The sequence below is a fragment of the Drosophila subpulchrella genome, chromosome 3R, assembly GCF_014743375.2.
Source record: "Drosophila subpulchrella strain 33 F10 #4 breed RU33 chromosome 3R, RU_Dsub_v1.1 Primary Assembly, whole genome shotgun sequence".
In the NCBI taxonomy this organism is placed as follows: Eukaryota; Metazoa; Arthropoda; class Insecta; order Diptera; family Drosophilidae; genus Drosophila; species Drosophila subpulchrella.
Genome location: NC_050609.1, coordinates 13,738,715 through 13,755,581, shown reverse-complemented (window position 1 = coordinate 13,755,581; position 16,867 = coordinate 13,738,715). Strand labels below are relative to the sequence as shown.

At 39.8% G+C, this 16,867-nt stretch overlaps 1 protein-coding gene across 1 annotated transcript in view; it reads left to right on the top strand.

The window, feature by feature from the left end:
* The first annotated feature begins 3,942 nt into the window (after positions 1-3,942).
* The window catches only part of LOC119563262, a 50,988-nt gene continuing 38,063 nt past the window's right edge, over positions 3,943-16,867 (top strand). Inside the window, exon 1 of the mRNA XM_037876576.1 lies at positions 3,943-4,283. The gene's annotated coding sequence lies outside the window, so the exon portion shown is untranslated. The remainder of the gene's footprint in view (positions 4,284-16,867) is intronic.

Below are 16,867 nucleotides of genomic sequence, written 5' to 3'. Positions count from 1 at the left end.
TGGATTCGTTAATGGTAAATTAAATTATATGAACTTTAAGCTTTATGGCAAACAGTTGAAAATGGGAAAAAACCACGCGATTTCTCTTTCGTCGAATTTTGTGGTGTCGATGAACACTATAAATCAACTGTCAATCAAGAAATGCTAAATAAATGGAAACAGAGCCAAACTTGAATAAAGTTCTCCGCAAACTTTCGCTCGCACCAAGGAACGGCTAAAGAAAAACTTCACTGAAGTTCAGCCAAATGCCAGGCCATGACAGACAGATCCTGGCCATATCCTTGCCCAGTTAAAGCCCCAAAAAAGGATGCCATCAGAATGGACGCTAATTAGCGTGCAAAGTTAAATAAAAATCAGCGAAAATTCTGCTTTCAATGCAGCATGGCATATGGTAAGATAATTAATTAATACTCACTCGCCTGATTGGTGAAAAACGATAGTCGGGGCCGAGGCAATTAGCCAAGTTCTGGGCCCAGGCCAAAGGCAAACAATGATGAACCCTTGCCGCTGCTTTCTTCTCTTTTGCAGTTGCTGTTGCCGTCTCTGTCTTGCGTTCTCGCCCCCTCTCCCTCTTTTTTTTAACCTGCCCTGCAAAGTGTTTGTGGGTGGTGGCTTCACATTTTTTTAACTTCACTGGGGAAATGAATGCTGAAAATAATCACTTAAGATTAACCAGATTTATAAAATTGTTTAATGGTTAAGGCTAATTACTAGTTGACTACTTAGTTTAAATATAAGTTAACTACAAGTTTACAATAAAGTTAAATGCTTTACATAACTGGTAGGGCTAACTAATAGTTCACTTCTCACTAGTTAATTTTTATTGGGGCTTATTATATAATTGCCTTTAAAATGTTGATACCAACTAAAAGGATATTCGATTCAAAAGCAGATCACTTTTATATAACTTTTTGCATTAATAAAAATTATTACCATTAAAATTATATTCTTTTCATCATTATATAAAGTGAAATTTATTTTTCCCAGTTCTGTTTTTCGTTTTATATGTGAAACGCTTCTGCATTTGGTTTTTTATTGCTCTGGTGCCTTTCGCCTTTGCACTATGCTCCCACGTTCTGGCTGTTATGTTGTTGTTTTTTCCGCTGGCTTGCTACCGAGCTTGTTTCTTGGAAAATAATGACTGCACATTAAGTGTCTACACACACATGCTGCGAAGACAAGGCAAGTAAAATGTCAACAAATGACAACAGAAATATGATGCAAATGGCTCATGTAAGTGGTTCTTGCCGCCAACATTTATAAAACAGGACAACTTACAATGCAACAACAACGGCAAACGGCAAACGGCTGGAAAACGGGAGTGGAGATGGGAAAGTGGGAGTTCGAGAGTGGTGGGCGTGGCAGCGTCTGTCCGTTGTAAACATTCGCCATTCTACTTGGCAATTTTTCATTTCCCATTTCACTCCGCCATTCAAGTATAATTCGCAGTTCTTAGAAGGGCGAGAAAGGGCGACATTTGCTTAATGCTGAAATTAGCTTTCTTTCGAGCATCGCGCATACGCCGCGTTGGCCGGAGTCATTGCCATTGAAATGCCTTTCAAGACTCTCGACTGCAATTAAAAGCGCATTTAATAGAAATTGTTTGAGTGCAATCGCATGCCAAGGACATCTAAAGTACAAAAAGCCCTTGAACAAGGTGGCCCAAGCCTTGTCCTTACTTCTCCGATGGTCTGAGATATTTGGTTAGCTGAATAAATTGCTGGCCTGCACAGTAAAAAATTTATTTTTGAAGTTGGTAAGGGATTTGGGTATATTTCAATTTTAAAAGCTTCTTTAGAACTCTAATATTCATCCTAAAAAATCCTAATCTAAAAATCCCATTTCAAATCATAAAATAATATATGATAACGGCTATTTTACAATACTTTGTTATTTTTTTACCGTGTCCCTTCAATTAGTTCTTGGGGTATTTCGGGAATGCGATTGCTTTCTCGGACTATGTGGCTAATCAGCGTTATGTGCGTTAAGTCAACAGCCGCATCAACATTATCATCATTATTTGTACAAAATGAAACCGGCCAAAGCCGAGGCCAAAGCCGCATACTCACACAATTTGGCAATTTGTGGCGAAGGGCGGTCAACAAAAAGCAGTTCGGCCAAAGGACCATCCAGGATGCCTGGCCAGGACTACACTGACATTCGGTCAGTCTGTCAGTCAGCCAGTTGGTTGGATTTGGATGGTCCTGATGGTTCTGGTTCGGGTTCTGCTTCTGCTTCTGCTTCTGGTTCTACTTCTGGTTCTGGCCACTCGACCACATTGATATTCCACGCTCGATGCGCGCCGCTGTTGCCATTGGTCATTGAGGCTCACTCATCCTTCGTCTCCACTCCTGGCCACTAACGATAGATGTCCTTAAGCCAACACACACACACACACTCGCCCATATTGCTATAAAAAAATATTTATCTATATGGCGATATATGGCCCGGCCATCCAACCATCCAGCCATCCGACTATCTGGGCAACTTTGTCCAAAAAATGTTGCCAGGACCGAGCGAGCGAGCGGTGCTTTGTTAACTTTTTCAGTTTAATGAAATCAATTCACAAGTCACGTTGTTGCTGGACAATAAATACATCAGAGTCCATTTAATAAAATCATGATGTGCACTTTGGGATGATACCCGCACGCCACACATACATCATCTATGGGTGGCCATATCGTATCGATTCCTATATTGCAAATAACTTTCGGCTCTCATTGGAATGCCGCATATGGCCCCTATATAGTATATACATCCTTGTCCCCCGATTCTTGCTCCCCAATTGCTCGATAAGTGCGCGGCAGTGCTAAAACTTAAATCAAAATCCACATTGAGCCACTGCAGCAACGTTGGCCACCGAGTCGACTCCCCGGCAATTTGTTGCGGCTTCTGGCTTACTTTTCGGTTCATTATATTGATCTGTGACTTGGCTGTTTGCTCTACGTCTTTCGCACACTCATTTTTATTTGAGTGCCCCCAGAATGGCAAACTGATTATGGGGGAAAGGTGGATGGGCTGCAGGTCTAAATGGAACCGCTTTATGAGTGCAGCAATTAAGGGTGTGGGGGATCAGGAATACTGAGTATACCAAAAAACTTCTCGCTTACATTTGTATTTGTACTAATTTGATAGAAAATGGGGTTTTTAAAAAAATAGTTTTCTCACTTAGAAATAAATTAGCCCTAAACGTCTTGTTAACTTTTATTTTACGTTAACCGACGATGATAAAGTTTATCCAAGCCATCATATATCAAGGCACGTAAACTAATGATATTTATGAAAAATTGAACAAGTTCAAATTACTCATATTAATTATATCGAATTTATAAATATATAACGCTTTTCTAAAAGAAAGTTTTCTATAAATGGAAATACTAGATTATATTTAAAAATATTAAGCAATGCCATTTATTATTGTTTAATGAAATGGCCATAACACATTTTTAGGCATACCTTTCTCCGAAATAATATTAGATCTAAGTAGTTTACTATCTATATGACTATTAAGAACCAGTTTCCATGCTGTTGCCATTATTCTATGCAAACTGCTTCTGCGCACTCGAGGCGAAACAGCTGTTAAATTCAAAACATGTTCCCACTATTATATGTGCAAAACCATAAACTGTTCTACGCCCAGCTGATTTGGACCTACTCTTTTGGGGACCGGTTCTCTTAGCCCTGACCATAGATAACCGAGAATGGCTTGCCACCGAGCACGGCGAATTGCAGGGCCTTTCTCCCTTAGCCGAGCCGAAGTCGTGGCCCAGTGTTATACACTCCGTCCGGAAACGAGAGCCGGAGAACCCGAGGTATAACGAACAGAGGCGATGGGTCCCATTCGGGGAAACGAAACTTTCCGATTCCGAGTTCTGGGTGCGTGTACACAGCCTCCGTGCATATCTGATGGCCAGCGAGCAAATCAGTCAGATGCGTGGCGAACGTTGAATTTAACGGTCGGTTTGGCAGTGAAAGTGGAAAGTGGAAGCCATCGCCTTGCTCCACGAGCCTGGCCAGCGAATTGTTTGGTGCGGAAAATAGAAAACAAAAAAGTATACAAAATACCGAGGGAGTACGAAAGTGAATTAACCCAAAAAATGACTAGCTAATAAAACAAAAGTGTTCAAACAGTCAGAATAAAAAGTGTTCAAACAGTCTTAAATAGATAGTGCTCAAACAACGAATGTTAAAGTGTTCAAACATTGCCATAAGTTAAACTTTAAGTATAAAATCAAGTGCCACCATTTCACTTGGCGTTGGAGTTGGAGTCTGCAAATTTGCTGGTAAATTATTCAAGCAAGTTTATTTTCTTTTTGGGGGGAAATAAGAAGCCTAAGATCCTGAATCCTGTGCCGTCATAAAGTTATACAAATTATTGCCTTTCTGTCTGCCATTTTGGTTGGCTTTAAACTTTCGGTTCACGCAGCGTTCGCATTAAATTTCCTATTTTGTTGTTTTCCTGCCTTTTATTTCCTTTCCGCTATTCGCGTGGCACATGCGGCGTATACGCAATGTATCTGCTCCTCTACTTGTGGGTGTGTGTGTGTGTGTATCTGTGTGTATAACCTACATTTTTGTGGTCCTTGTTGTTTTTCCTGTGACAGACTGACATTCAGACAGCTCCAAAAACAGGATCTTGAGCTGGGACTCTGTAACTGTGACTTTGCCAGCTGAGAGTTAATTTCATGGATTTACGACCTTTGTTTGCCTGGCTTAAATACTGACTGATCCACAAGTTGGCGGTGCTCTCTATATATATTAATTTTTGTATTATGAACGAACCACATAGTTTGGCCCTAACTTGGTCCCCATATTTTCGGTATGGCCCAACGTTTGTCTTCATCAAGTTGGTCTAACTTTTACCAAGTGATTGTTGATTTTGTTTGATTTGCTGTTTTTGTTTTGGTTGTAGCTGTTGGCTTTATTTGATTTTAGTACTTTGGCAGAGTCAACATTCGTTAGCAAAAATTTCGCTCACGTTCCATTCGACCGAGTTCTCGATTTCATGAGTTTTGGATGCCGCTGGTCCGTGTTTGCTTCCCTGTTCCGCCGCTTAGCCATCGCTCCCCTCCAAATGTATATGTATATATATTCCTATTCCTATTCCGATTCCTGTTTTTGTCTCCAACTGTCTGAATCTCGCCCTGTTTACTTTTACCGCCTCATGCAATGTGCATACTGTGCGGAGTTCGCAAATAAATAGATATATATATATATAAATCGGGCGAATGTATATGCGCAGTGGTGCCATGTAGTTGCGGTGGTGAGTGGAGCTAAGCTTGGCCGTCCTTAAGATTATTTATGCGGTGATTAGCCGAGCTGAATTATTGCTGAAATTATCAAGTGTGCTATAAAATTTCACTGCCATTTATTTGCGCCACTTTTGGCGGGGCTCACGTACTATACTACCAACCGAACGCACCCGCTTAACCCCCAACCATCTCCATTATAGAGTGAGTCTCCACTTCACTCCGCTTCAAGCGGTTCCGTCTCATGTGTATCGTTGGCTCGTTTTCGGTATCGGTTTGGGTTTTTTGACTCCTGTTCCTGACTCAGTTTCGGGTGCTCGGGTGCGTGCGAGTGGGTGTAACAAATTGCCAGAGTTTGATTTTTAAGTGTGAAATATCGCACAGCGAAATCGGATTAATTACACAGGGGTCCGCTTAGATGCGTTGGCTTTAAAAACCAAAACGATGGCAAGTGGAGTATTTTCGGGTTAAAAACCCTGCTTGGAGAAAGTGTCTCCAAATAGTATTATCATATGAAATATAAATAATTTAAAACAATTTTAGTGTGTATTCTTAAGAACCAAAATATGAAAGACAGTCAACATTTTCGATAATTTTATAAGTACCTATATGGAAAGTAGTAACATATACTCAAATATTATAAAAAATTTCTGCATACTTTTATAACGTATTTTGAATACAAAATTATAATAATACGTTTTTGATACTCTAATAAAATGAAGATTTCCACCACCAAAATTAGAAGCCCTAATCTCAAAATCTTAAGATATTCCTGGTATTCAGCGAAATGGTGCGGATTTAATAGTACATATTATTTATATCAATTTCCCAGAATTAAAAGTTTATCTCTTGCTCAACAACCAGCTGTTGGCCAGAGCTGATTATTCACTTATCTATGTAGTATTTATGAAGCTTCAGTTTCTGCACATTTTCCTCTGGGCGGTAAAGATGGAAGTCCAACAACTGAACATAAATAGCTTGTAGAGCCAAATAAGGCTTATCCTGCTGGGCCGTAGGAAATGAGATTTTCCAGCACCGGCAGGCCCCGCCCACTTTCCACAGCGCCCACTTAGCCGGCAACTAATTGCCTAAGCCCCAACCTGAATCCAAATGAGATACTGAAGCTGTATCTGCGGCTAGTCCAAGGTCTGAGCTGTGCGGAGATTAATTACATTTAAATAAACACGAATGGCTGCAAACATGGCCAAGACCGCAACAGTTACATGAACAATTCAACCGAATAGACAACTATAGACATCTGACAACTCACTCAACTCAACTCCACTCGCCACGATTCAATTGAATTCAATTTTATTTGGCTACTTTAAGCTGATTACAGTCAGAGTTTGGGGCCGAGTTATATATTTTGCACAAACTAAACCATTAGCTTTTGTTGCGAAACCAGCAAATTCCACTTAGCAGGCGAATGTTGTGCATTTGATGAGGGTATCAGACGAAGGGAAATACACAATGCTGTTCAAAATGTTAGTGGTAATTGAAGGAACAAGTATTACATAGGTTTGAAAAATATTGGTCATATTATAAAATACCTAGATTTTTAAAAATGAAAAAAATTGCATCAAAAGTATATATTTAAGACTAATCCGTATGTTTAAAAAGTCACCAGAAAATTAATTTTAAATTTTAACCAAAATCAAGTATATTATAAATGAAAATTATTTTCCTAACTGGGAAAACTAGTACTTAGAAAATTTTTTGAAATTATAATCAGGATATTTTATTTTTTCTAAGAATTAAAAAATGACCTTTACATAGTTTTAATAATAGAAATGAAAGATATTAGTTCCTGAACTTTTATAGTTTTCTAGAGACAACTATTATTATTTTGTACTCCGCTGTATATGTTATATCTTTGGTAAAGGAAAGTCAAAGCCGAGTTTAATGCCGGGTTTAGTGATACCAAAAGCGAGCCTCTTGCATATGGTAAATGCCCAATGATTTATGACTGGAACGGGCCGACGCAGTCAGCAGACTTTTGTCCCGCTCACAATTGGTGGTGAAAAGCGTGAAAAACTGTCGGCCACATGGAAAATCTCGGTGTGAGTGGGCGTGGAAGTGGGGTAATGTGGGAATGCGGCAGAGTAAATTCAATTTTACGTTTCACAACTCAGCATGATTTCTATCAGGGCGGGGGAATCCCCTTTTCCACATTGTGTACCGCAAACTGATTGCTTTCGGTGTTCCCCCGACTGTCTGTGTGTTTGAGATCCGAAGTGTGGGTGTGCGAGTGTGTGTGTTAGCCCCAAAAAGCAGGCTACATAAAAAAATCACTAAAAACTTGTAAAAGCATCAAAGCGCACTTTCTGAGCTCTCTACTTGAAAAGTTGGACTTGTTCGGTCCATTGTTGTTGTATCCTTAGTGTATCCTTACTGCTCCTGCTGTTGTTGTTGTTGTTGCTGCTGCCGCCGGTGGAAAGTTCACAACTTTTCAAGTGAGTTTTGAGGGCGGTTTTCGGGTCTAGCTATTGGCGAAATTGCTTTCTGATAGCTTGGCTGGTGTATTTATGCAGTTTTAATGAGAGCTGCTTGTGAAGAGGTTGTTGTTAATCCAGGAAATTAATAAGTTAAGTAGCCATTAGGTGGCTGAGTGCAAAGTTCAATCGCCTAACTTTGAGCCTTAAAAGGTTTAATATTTATATTTTAGCTATGCACCCACTCCTAACTTTTTTTGTGCAAGTTAATCTGCAAGACCTTCTTATAATATGTCTATTATTATCTATTATTATTTTATGTATTTTAGAAAATATTATGTTTCAAATTGCAAAAGCTAAGTATTAACGTTTAGAAAATATGTAATTACTTACGATTTTTTTTTCCAGTGCCGTCTGAGATGAAACACAAGCCTCTCTAGACTGTGTTTTCGCAGAATCTCTTGGTTTCTTTTTTTATTTTTGTGACTGCTGCTTAAGCCGCGTTTTATTTTCACTTGAGGAAAGTGCAGTCATCTGTGAAAATATTGGCAAAACTCAAACAGCGCCAGCATTTGACATAAATCCTTATTATCCCTTTGTGCACAAATTGACATTGCACTTGTAAGGCGATTGCCGAGACTCTGCTTGACATTCCCCCCCCCCCGGGTTGGCCCCTTTGCCGCCGCCCCTGGATGCCGCCCAACTTTTATCTGTGGCTTTGTTTTCACTGCCAATGCAGTGGGAGTGGCATTAGCAGCATCTGACAAATGCAGGAAGCCCTGGCAGTCCTGAAAGCTATCTTCGTCCTGGGCACGTCCTCGCACTTAATTGAGGCTGACACACCGCTGCAGAGAGAAAAATTATGAAGAAATTTAAGGCTTATTTTCGGGGGAAATACACCCAAAAATGGGTGTTCTTTTGAAATATTCTCCAACAAAATTCCAATTTAAAGAGATTTTTATAAAATAAAATAAACAGTCTAAAATGTATTAGCTCATTAAAAATATTTTATGTTCAACTTGAACATCATTATTTTTCGGCTGAGTGCACCCTTACTCTCATAAAGTGCACGAAATTAAAATTCATAATGTTGACTTTAATGGGGCTAATGCTGAAATATCAAAGCTGCCGGCTTAGGTGGCAGCCAGCACATCTCATAGATTAGCCCGGCTGCCATGTAAGCGGAGCCAAGAAAATCCCGGCCAAAAGGCGTCTTCTTCCTGTCAGCCATCCCGGCATTTTATTATGCGACACGCAGCCCAACCACCTTGGCCCAAAAAGCAATGGAGCAGAGGCACCCGTGCCCAACTTTGACGTTATTAAATTATGCGGAGATTTGCGCACTTTTTTCTCTCGTTTTTGGATTTTTTGAAAGCCTCTTGACGTTCTTAATGATGAGCCAGCTACTCGCCCCGCCGACTAGGCCAAAATTAAATTATTTTATTGCCGGAAATTCATTAAATCATGCCTTTATGCAATTTCCAGACTACATTGCTGGCATACCAAAGTGGGGAATCTGTCAATTTATCGGCCTTTTTAGGGACTGATAGACAGCCTGTCGGCATTTTTGTCGGAGCCACGCCCCGTTTCCCATTTTCCCACTCGGAAACGCCTCTTGATTAGTACGTGCCGTTGTTAACATTTCTATTATGCTTGTTATAACGTTTATTTTATTGTTTACCCGGTCGCGGAAAATCGATTGAGTTGTGATCTATTTCCAGACACATGCTCAAAGCCCCAAATCCCTAGCAACGCGACGAGACAATGCAAATCTGACACCGCCAGCAGAGTGAAATTTTATTTATGTTTTCACTGGACGACGTACGGGAAAAACGGTGCGGAATCTGAGCCAGGAGCTTAGTCCCGGAAAAACCGAAAAAACCAAAACAATCATCAAAATAGAATCATAAAAACAGTTAGCAACGATCATAAATTTTGCACAAAGGCATAAAAACTGTGCCACGTGGGGTGCGACATAAAACCACCGATTCCGCCTGCATATAGAATATATATATATTCAGCACACAGATATATGGCCTCGACATTTGCTGGCCGAATAATCCCTGCAAATCAGCAGTTTTCCGAGTTTTTGGGACACATACATTTCGTCTAATAAATCTCGGAACAATAAAAGAAAAATTTACATTTTTATAGAAGTGGCGGCGGCGGCGGCCAGAAAAAATCGTTAGTCAATACAATTTAATATTCGATCCAATCGGGCTTACCTTGCGTATGTGTAATGCCCATGAAATTGCATTGCCCTAATATAGAATTCGTATATAATGTTATCTGTCTGCCCAGGGAAATAACTCATTAAAATGCTAATCGACTTTAGTCACTTATTTTATGAGTACTACTCGATGGGAACTTAAAGTTTGGCTTTAAGGGGGAGATAAGATTTATTTTTGTGGCGGACAGCAAACAGAGAAAGTCTAATAAATCATGAAAGAGCCGACAGAAATAAATTCGTATCTGAATAAAGGCAGACGCCCTACCACCCGCTAATTCGCCTAATTTGCCAAGAAACCACTCCCCTCGCATTAACTGAATAAAATATGAAAAAATTGCGTTAATTTTTTAGCATGTTGCATGGCTAACGCAATTTGTCTGGCGGCTCCTATTTTTAAATACACTGAGAAAATACTTTTTGAGAAAGAAACTGTATTTAAAAACCAAATAGCTTAAATAACTTTACGAATATCTGAACTTTAGGAGATGTTCATATTTTAAATTTGATCTTAATCATGCATAACCTTTATTGTATTTTTTTCTGTGCACCCAAACGACTCCCCGATGATTTGGCCAGCAACAATTTTAAGTACTTGACATGAAAATTGTGTAACAAACCTCAAGCCAGGCCCATCTGTAAAATTAAACGCACGCGAAACTCACGCTCCACTGCGGAGAGCCCACTCCGGATTTCCAATTTCAGATCCCAGGACCCCAAACCCCCAAGAATCCCCCTCGCAGTACGATGCTGCACTGATGTTTATCATAACCGCCTACAACAACCACAATGACAAGGACCACAGCAACAATATGGTTGGACATCGCCGCACCCAGCCAAATAATTTGCTGGCAGGCGTAGCTAATGACCAACTCGTGTAAGTGCGATGGATGGATGGATGGTTGGTTGGCTGGTTGGTTGGTTGGTGGGTAGCTCGGTAGCTGGTATAGAGGATGAAAAATCAGGACACAGTAACCACCGAAAAAAAGAGCAACAGCAACATACACAGCGGCGAAACAACAGCAACAATCACAAGTTTTGTTACAAGCAAAATGATGGCATGAATTCATCATGGGAGTGCTGGGAGGAAAGAGCCACCGACTCGGACTTCGCCACTGTCTCTGTCCCCAATCCTTGTTTTCCAGCTCCGTGACCACCCCTCCAACGGTCTTTGTTTGGGGGAAATTTAAAACAAGGTACACTAGGAAAAATAAAAATAAAAAAATTAAATAAACATTGTTTAAGTCCTCAACATTTTTCCTTCGTAAAGTTTTTATTATTACTAAAGTAAAGTTATTAAAGTAAAAAAAAGTTATGCTCTAAGCCAATGCCTATGTTTTCATTTCTAATTTTCTGTTGTTATTAAAGTGAAATTAGTTAAGATATATCGAGATACAATTCTCCCTTATGGTATTCAACAAGATATATCTTTTTTTCTTTAAATGTTGCCTAACTAATTTTAGATCCTTAAATATTAAATGATAATATATAGATCCTTATGTAATCCAATAATGATGGTATAATATTTTATTACAGTGGTTGCTTGCTTTTATTTAAAAAATGTAAAGCTTCAAATATAGTTTAAGATAGTATTTTTCATTGGATTCTTACAAATGTAATAGCATACTTTAGTGCAGTTTAAGGTTTGGTGTTGAGCTTTTCCTAAGAGTATAAAATAATTCTTAAATAAATAAGTATAATAAATACCAAAGCTTATTTGATCAAATAAACAATGAATCCTGGTTTAAGAACAATTCTGCTTGGCTAACTTTAAAATGTTGATTTTACAAATTTTTTTTTTTGCTGTGCAAGGACACAGAGTCCTGCTCGCTCCAGGGGGATAAACAGGGAAGGACGAGGAGTGCGGCGACATCGCTCGCTAATTTTATGCTCTTTTGTGATTTTTGTGCCGGACACACCCTGTGGGCATGTTTAGTGTCCTTTCACTTTCCAAGTAAATGCAAACTTTGCGCGCTTTTGTCATTAGCGTTGATAGCTGTAACGTGAACAGGAAGTCGGGGAGATATACTCGCAGAATGGTGGGAGATAGCTCCTTTTGCCGGCTGCCTTTTTGGCCGCTTTTCACGTGTTGTTGGCCCTATTTGCAGTAGGGCTCTGTTGTTGTCGTCATCTGGCTTCTGCGGTTCCCAACATTTTGGTTATTTTTAATGAGCGGGGCGTGGCACTCGGCAGATGAAAAGTGGGAAAGCGCGAAAGTGGGCAAGTGGGTGGTGGTGCTCTCATTAAGTTGCGGTCGTACAGTTTTATTTCACTCCTCGCTAATGAAAGTGAATTATTAAATGAAAGCCAAGCAGTTGAATGGCGGTAGTTGATTCTTTCGTCGAGTGTTGAACTTGTGACCCATCTGCTAGTCGTTGTCAGTACTTGAAAAAGTCCTTTTATCCCCCGCCGAGAGTTTCATTGACCCAACCCCATGACATCAAAGACATTCCTCCAGGAGGCAAGTGGGTTACCCACTTGGAAAAACTGAAATGGAATCAAATGGGGCTCTGCTGTGGTGATGGTTGCTTATTAAAGTGCCATCGTCTAGACATATGCACATACTTCTGCATATCAAATATGTATGCTAATGGCAGCATTTTTAAGAAGTACAAAAAGTAAGTGAAGAGCATACATTTTTGGTCGAGGGCTTGGATACCCCTGTAGAGGGTTTTAATGTAATGTTGCTAAGATCATTTTTATTAGGCATACCAGAAGAGGCACTAAAAATGACAGATGTAATATAAATTAAATATTTGGAATCAGACAAATTTACCTTTTTTCAAGGAGCAATCTCAAGGGGTGATATAGTAAAATATAGTATGGGATATTTGTTTGCCAAGTCCCTTACGAAAGCATCATACCTTTTTCTACGAAAATAGCATCATAAAATGGGCTTAATTACACGGGCAGAAAATCCTTCGGATAGGTGTGGGCTTGTATCCTTGTAAAATTCATTAAATTTGCACTTCTTTTTAATTTATGCCCACATAAAAGCAACAGCTGGCCCCCAGAGACGCAGACAGGGGCAAATTAAATATGTTATAAATAAATCAGCCGGGAGTGTATGAATAATGAATGGACCATGTCGACTGCCTGTTCTCCATCTTTGCCGGGGTTCTACATTTAGTTTTGGTTTAGTTATCTGTCGGTTTCTACTATTTTTTTCCGCTTGAAAATACTGTGCAAATATTTGAGCAACCGCAAGACAAAACAGATTACTTTTAGTTGTGTTCGTTGCAACAATTTATGCAAATGTTTGAGCTATTGTTGAGGTGGATTGCGCATTCGCCCCGTAGTCACCCGGCATACTTCGATGCTCTGCGGTGGAATTTTCTTTAATTAGTGCAACGAACTGTGCGCCACGGCGGGGTGCAAATGCAAATGCGTGGTGAAGGTGTAATGCTGTTTTGAACATAATTGCAACGGCAGGCGGGTCTCATTTGAAAGTTTTGGCAGCCCTAACCGCAGCAAAGCAAAAACACCCACAGCAAAGCATCGGCTGCCACATCAGTAGCAGTAACTAAACACAGAAAACACTGAGAGAAAATACAAAGATGGAAAGTATAGAAAATATTCCCTGAAATTTTAGGAAACGGCTATAATAAAAGGAAAAAAATGGATCAAATATAATTTGTAGATGCTATCTTTAATGTTATATTTTGAATATTTAAAGCAAAGTATTTAAGGCCTTATGGCTTATGATTTTTTACCAACCATTTTTAAAAAGTCATGTTTGCATAAACTTATTAAATATATAAATTCATGAATTATTGCTTAGGTGTATACAATCCTTATACCCAGTTACTTAGCCTAAGGGAAAACGGTCTGTTGTGACCACCTTATATTTCCATATCACATAATGTTAAAAATTGTTTGACTCAAAATGTTTTAAAAAACTATTGTTTTAGAGAATTAATGTAGATTCCGAGAAATATCTAAATATTTTCTTTGAGATCTAAATATTGAAATATAGAGTAATACATTGTAACTGTTGACTTTAATAACCTATCTTTCCGACTTCTCCCAGATCTCGATCATTTCTCTCAGTGTTATTAAATGCGTCTGCCTGTGGGTGTATAGTGTACACGGCGTGTTTGACGGACACACACACGCGCCGGCGAGCATGTGTCTGCAACAACTTGGCGGCTTGCTTTCGCAAATGTGCAAATATTTCACTTGCAGCGCCTGGAGTTATGCAACACTAATTTGCGAGGCGTTGTTTTTGTAGCTGCCACTAATTAGCGTCTAATGCAGAAGCGGCAGCATTAATAATGTGGCTTCCCTCCGCTGCTGCCCCTCCCCCTGCCCCCGTCGCTCCTTAAAAGCCCTAAGGATGCCATTGCCATTTCCATTTGCATTTCGTGATTCCTGATCAAGACGCTAACGCACAGGGAGGCAATAAAAATCGCATGAAAACACTGGCAAGACATCAAAATGAAATCTCACCAAATGGTCGGGCATAAAACTTGACAATTTGTTGGTCAAAACTTCTCACTCCCTGGTCAAGTATTTTGCAAAACAATACGCCATTTAACTGCTTCAATTTGAGTTTGGTTGTAAAAGTTTCCCTTTGCCAGAGGTTTCTTTTCTCTGTCCGTTGCCCCCTTTTAGGTATCTATATAAATCAGGGAGAGTGTGTGTGTGTGCGTAACCTTTGAACCAGCGAAACAAAATGGTTGGTTGAAAGAAAAAAACTGCTTGCCAAGTTTATTAAAAGTTGCGGCAAGTTGCAGACTCTGTGGGGCACTCACACCCCCTGAAGGATACAGAAGGAGAGGAGGGGTTAAATGTTGCGAAAGGGGGTGATGGCCAAAGGGGGCGTGGCAGGAAGTGAGCGCTGACAGCTAGCAACTGACAAATGCCAACGCTAACTCACTCAACTCCACGCAAAATGAAATAAAAAATTCTCAAAACGGCCAAGAAGAAAGATTTCAAGTTTCTTCCTTCGCACTTTCTTTTGCTTTCTTTTGTTTTTCCAGTTATTGCTGTTGTTGCTTGTGTTTTCATTTCTTTATTCCTTCTTTTTGGCAACATGTTTGAGCGGTTTTTTATTATTATTATCTTTGACCTGACCTGGGACCTTCCCTCCTTTCAAACAATTTTCTTCCTTGCCCAACTTCCCATCCTTTTGCGTGTTTCTCAATTTTTATTTATGCACAAAGTTTTTGGCGCTTTCTTATGCATTTTGCGTGTAACCTTTTCGTATATTTCACAGTGTGTCACTGTGTTTTTAGGTCAATGGGTTGTGCATATATTTTAAAGTGATATACTAATGGGAGTTTGACCATTATGTTGCCATGAATGCATTTTGGGCGGGGAAAAAAAGAGTGGTTGGTAATATTATTCGCTTTTTTAAGAACGCAATGCTTTTGTAATTTGTGGGAGGAAAAAAAGATTTAAAGTTGTATCAACATTTTTATATTTAACCTTGAAAGATTTGTTTTCACTCAATACATTTTTTATTTGTTTACTACGCAGAACAACAATTTTCTCTATTTTTAAACTTTTTCTTGAGAGATGCTTTTATCTTTGGGTACTTTTCAAAGTCGCCTCCTTGATCGGTTTTGGATGTGAACCACAGGAGAGCTGCGGACACAGATTCCAATAAACATCAAACATGCCCCACGATTGCATGGCAAACAGACCAAAAGTCCGACCATCTGAACTTTGGACATCAACTGCCGGACTCGCAGTTCAACAAGCTTTGCTCAAGCATCGATAACGTGCCTTCTCCTCTCCATCTCACTTTCTCCTTGCATTTCTCCCCGCATTTCTCGCCCCCTTTCTCCAGAGATGTTGACGGCGACGACGATTCGATGCGATGTGTGGGTTGATGGTTGAGTGTGAGTTTAGATGCTGCTGCTTTCCAAAGTCCCTGGCAAAACGGCTCTGATTGAACACAACAATTTTGAAATTGCTAAGCACACACGCACACACACACACTTTGGCAGAGTGGGCGGAAAATGGAAAAGTACAGTGGGCCGGGCTGGGCTCTACACGTTCGCATTACGTGCTGGTGACATTAGTGGCGAAAACGAGCAAGTGAAAAATTCAAGCAGTCCTGTGTTCTGGCTTCAATCAATTGGCAGAAATTCGCATCTGCCAGGCGACACTGAGCGAAATCAGTAACAAAAATTATTAAAAATATTATAGCAACATTATCTTTTTATTGTAGGTAGGTTAGAATTAAAAAACATATTTCATATCCTAACAAACCTTTTAATAAAATGCATATTTATTGTAATTGTTTAACAATACAAAAAAAAACGGAAACTGTAAATGGATTTATAAATCAATACCAAATATATTTGATTTTCAAAGAAGCCCATTTAAAATAGCCTTTTGTTGTTACAAGAGACAGTTGTCTTCAATAATAATGTTCCTTTCCAAATGAAATTACAGACCTTTGAAGTTTTTTATCGCTGTGCAACACTCGTAGATGTTTGCCAGTGTTGTTCGGGATTTGAAGGAAGTCTCGCATATCCGGCACACAGCCGTTAAATGATTTTTAGCAAAAATCGTGCGGACATGACACACTCAAGTGGCTACCGATTCCGATCCCCGTCCAGTGCCCCATCGAGATTGCTCGCCCCCAGTTGGGAACCACCGCCTATCGATGGATGTACTGAGCCGTGTCGAGTGGCGGGGAGGGTTCTCGAGTAATTTCCATTAAGTAAGTGTTTTGGCACTTAAAGCTCCACTGCATTGGCTGCTGTGATTGCATTAGACGACAAGTGGCTGTCCGAGTGTCGAGATCAGGGTGTAGGGCCCGGAGTTCAGAGGTCAGACTGACGAGAGGCCAGGCTTCTTAAAGCCGCCTAAGCGAGTCTTTTTCGCCATTTCCTGGCCACGACTTAAAGCCAGTAATAGAAAATCAGTTTGGATTTTCAGTAACCATGCTAGCATAAACCAAAAATGGTTGAGACATTTTTTGTATATGCTTTAATTTCTACATT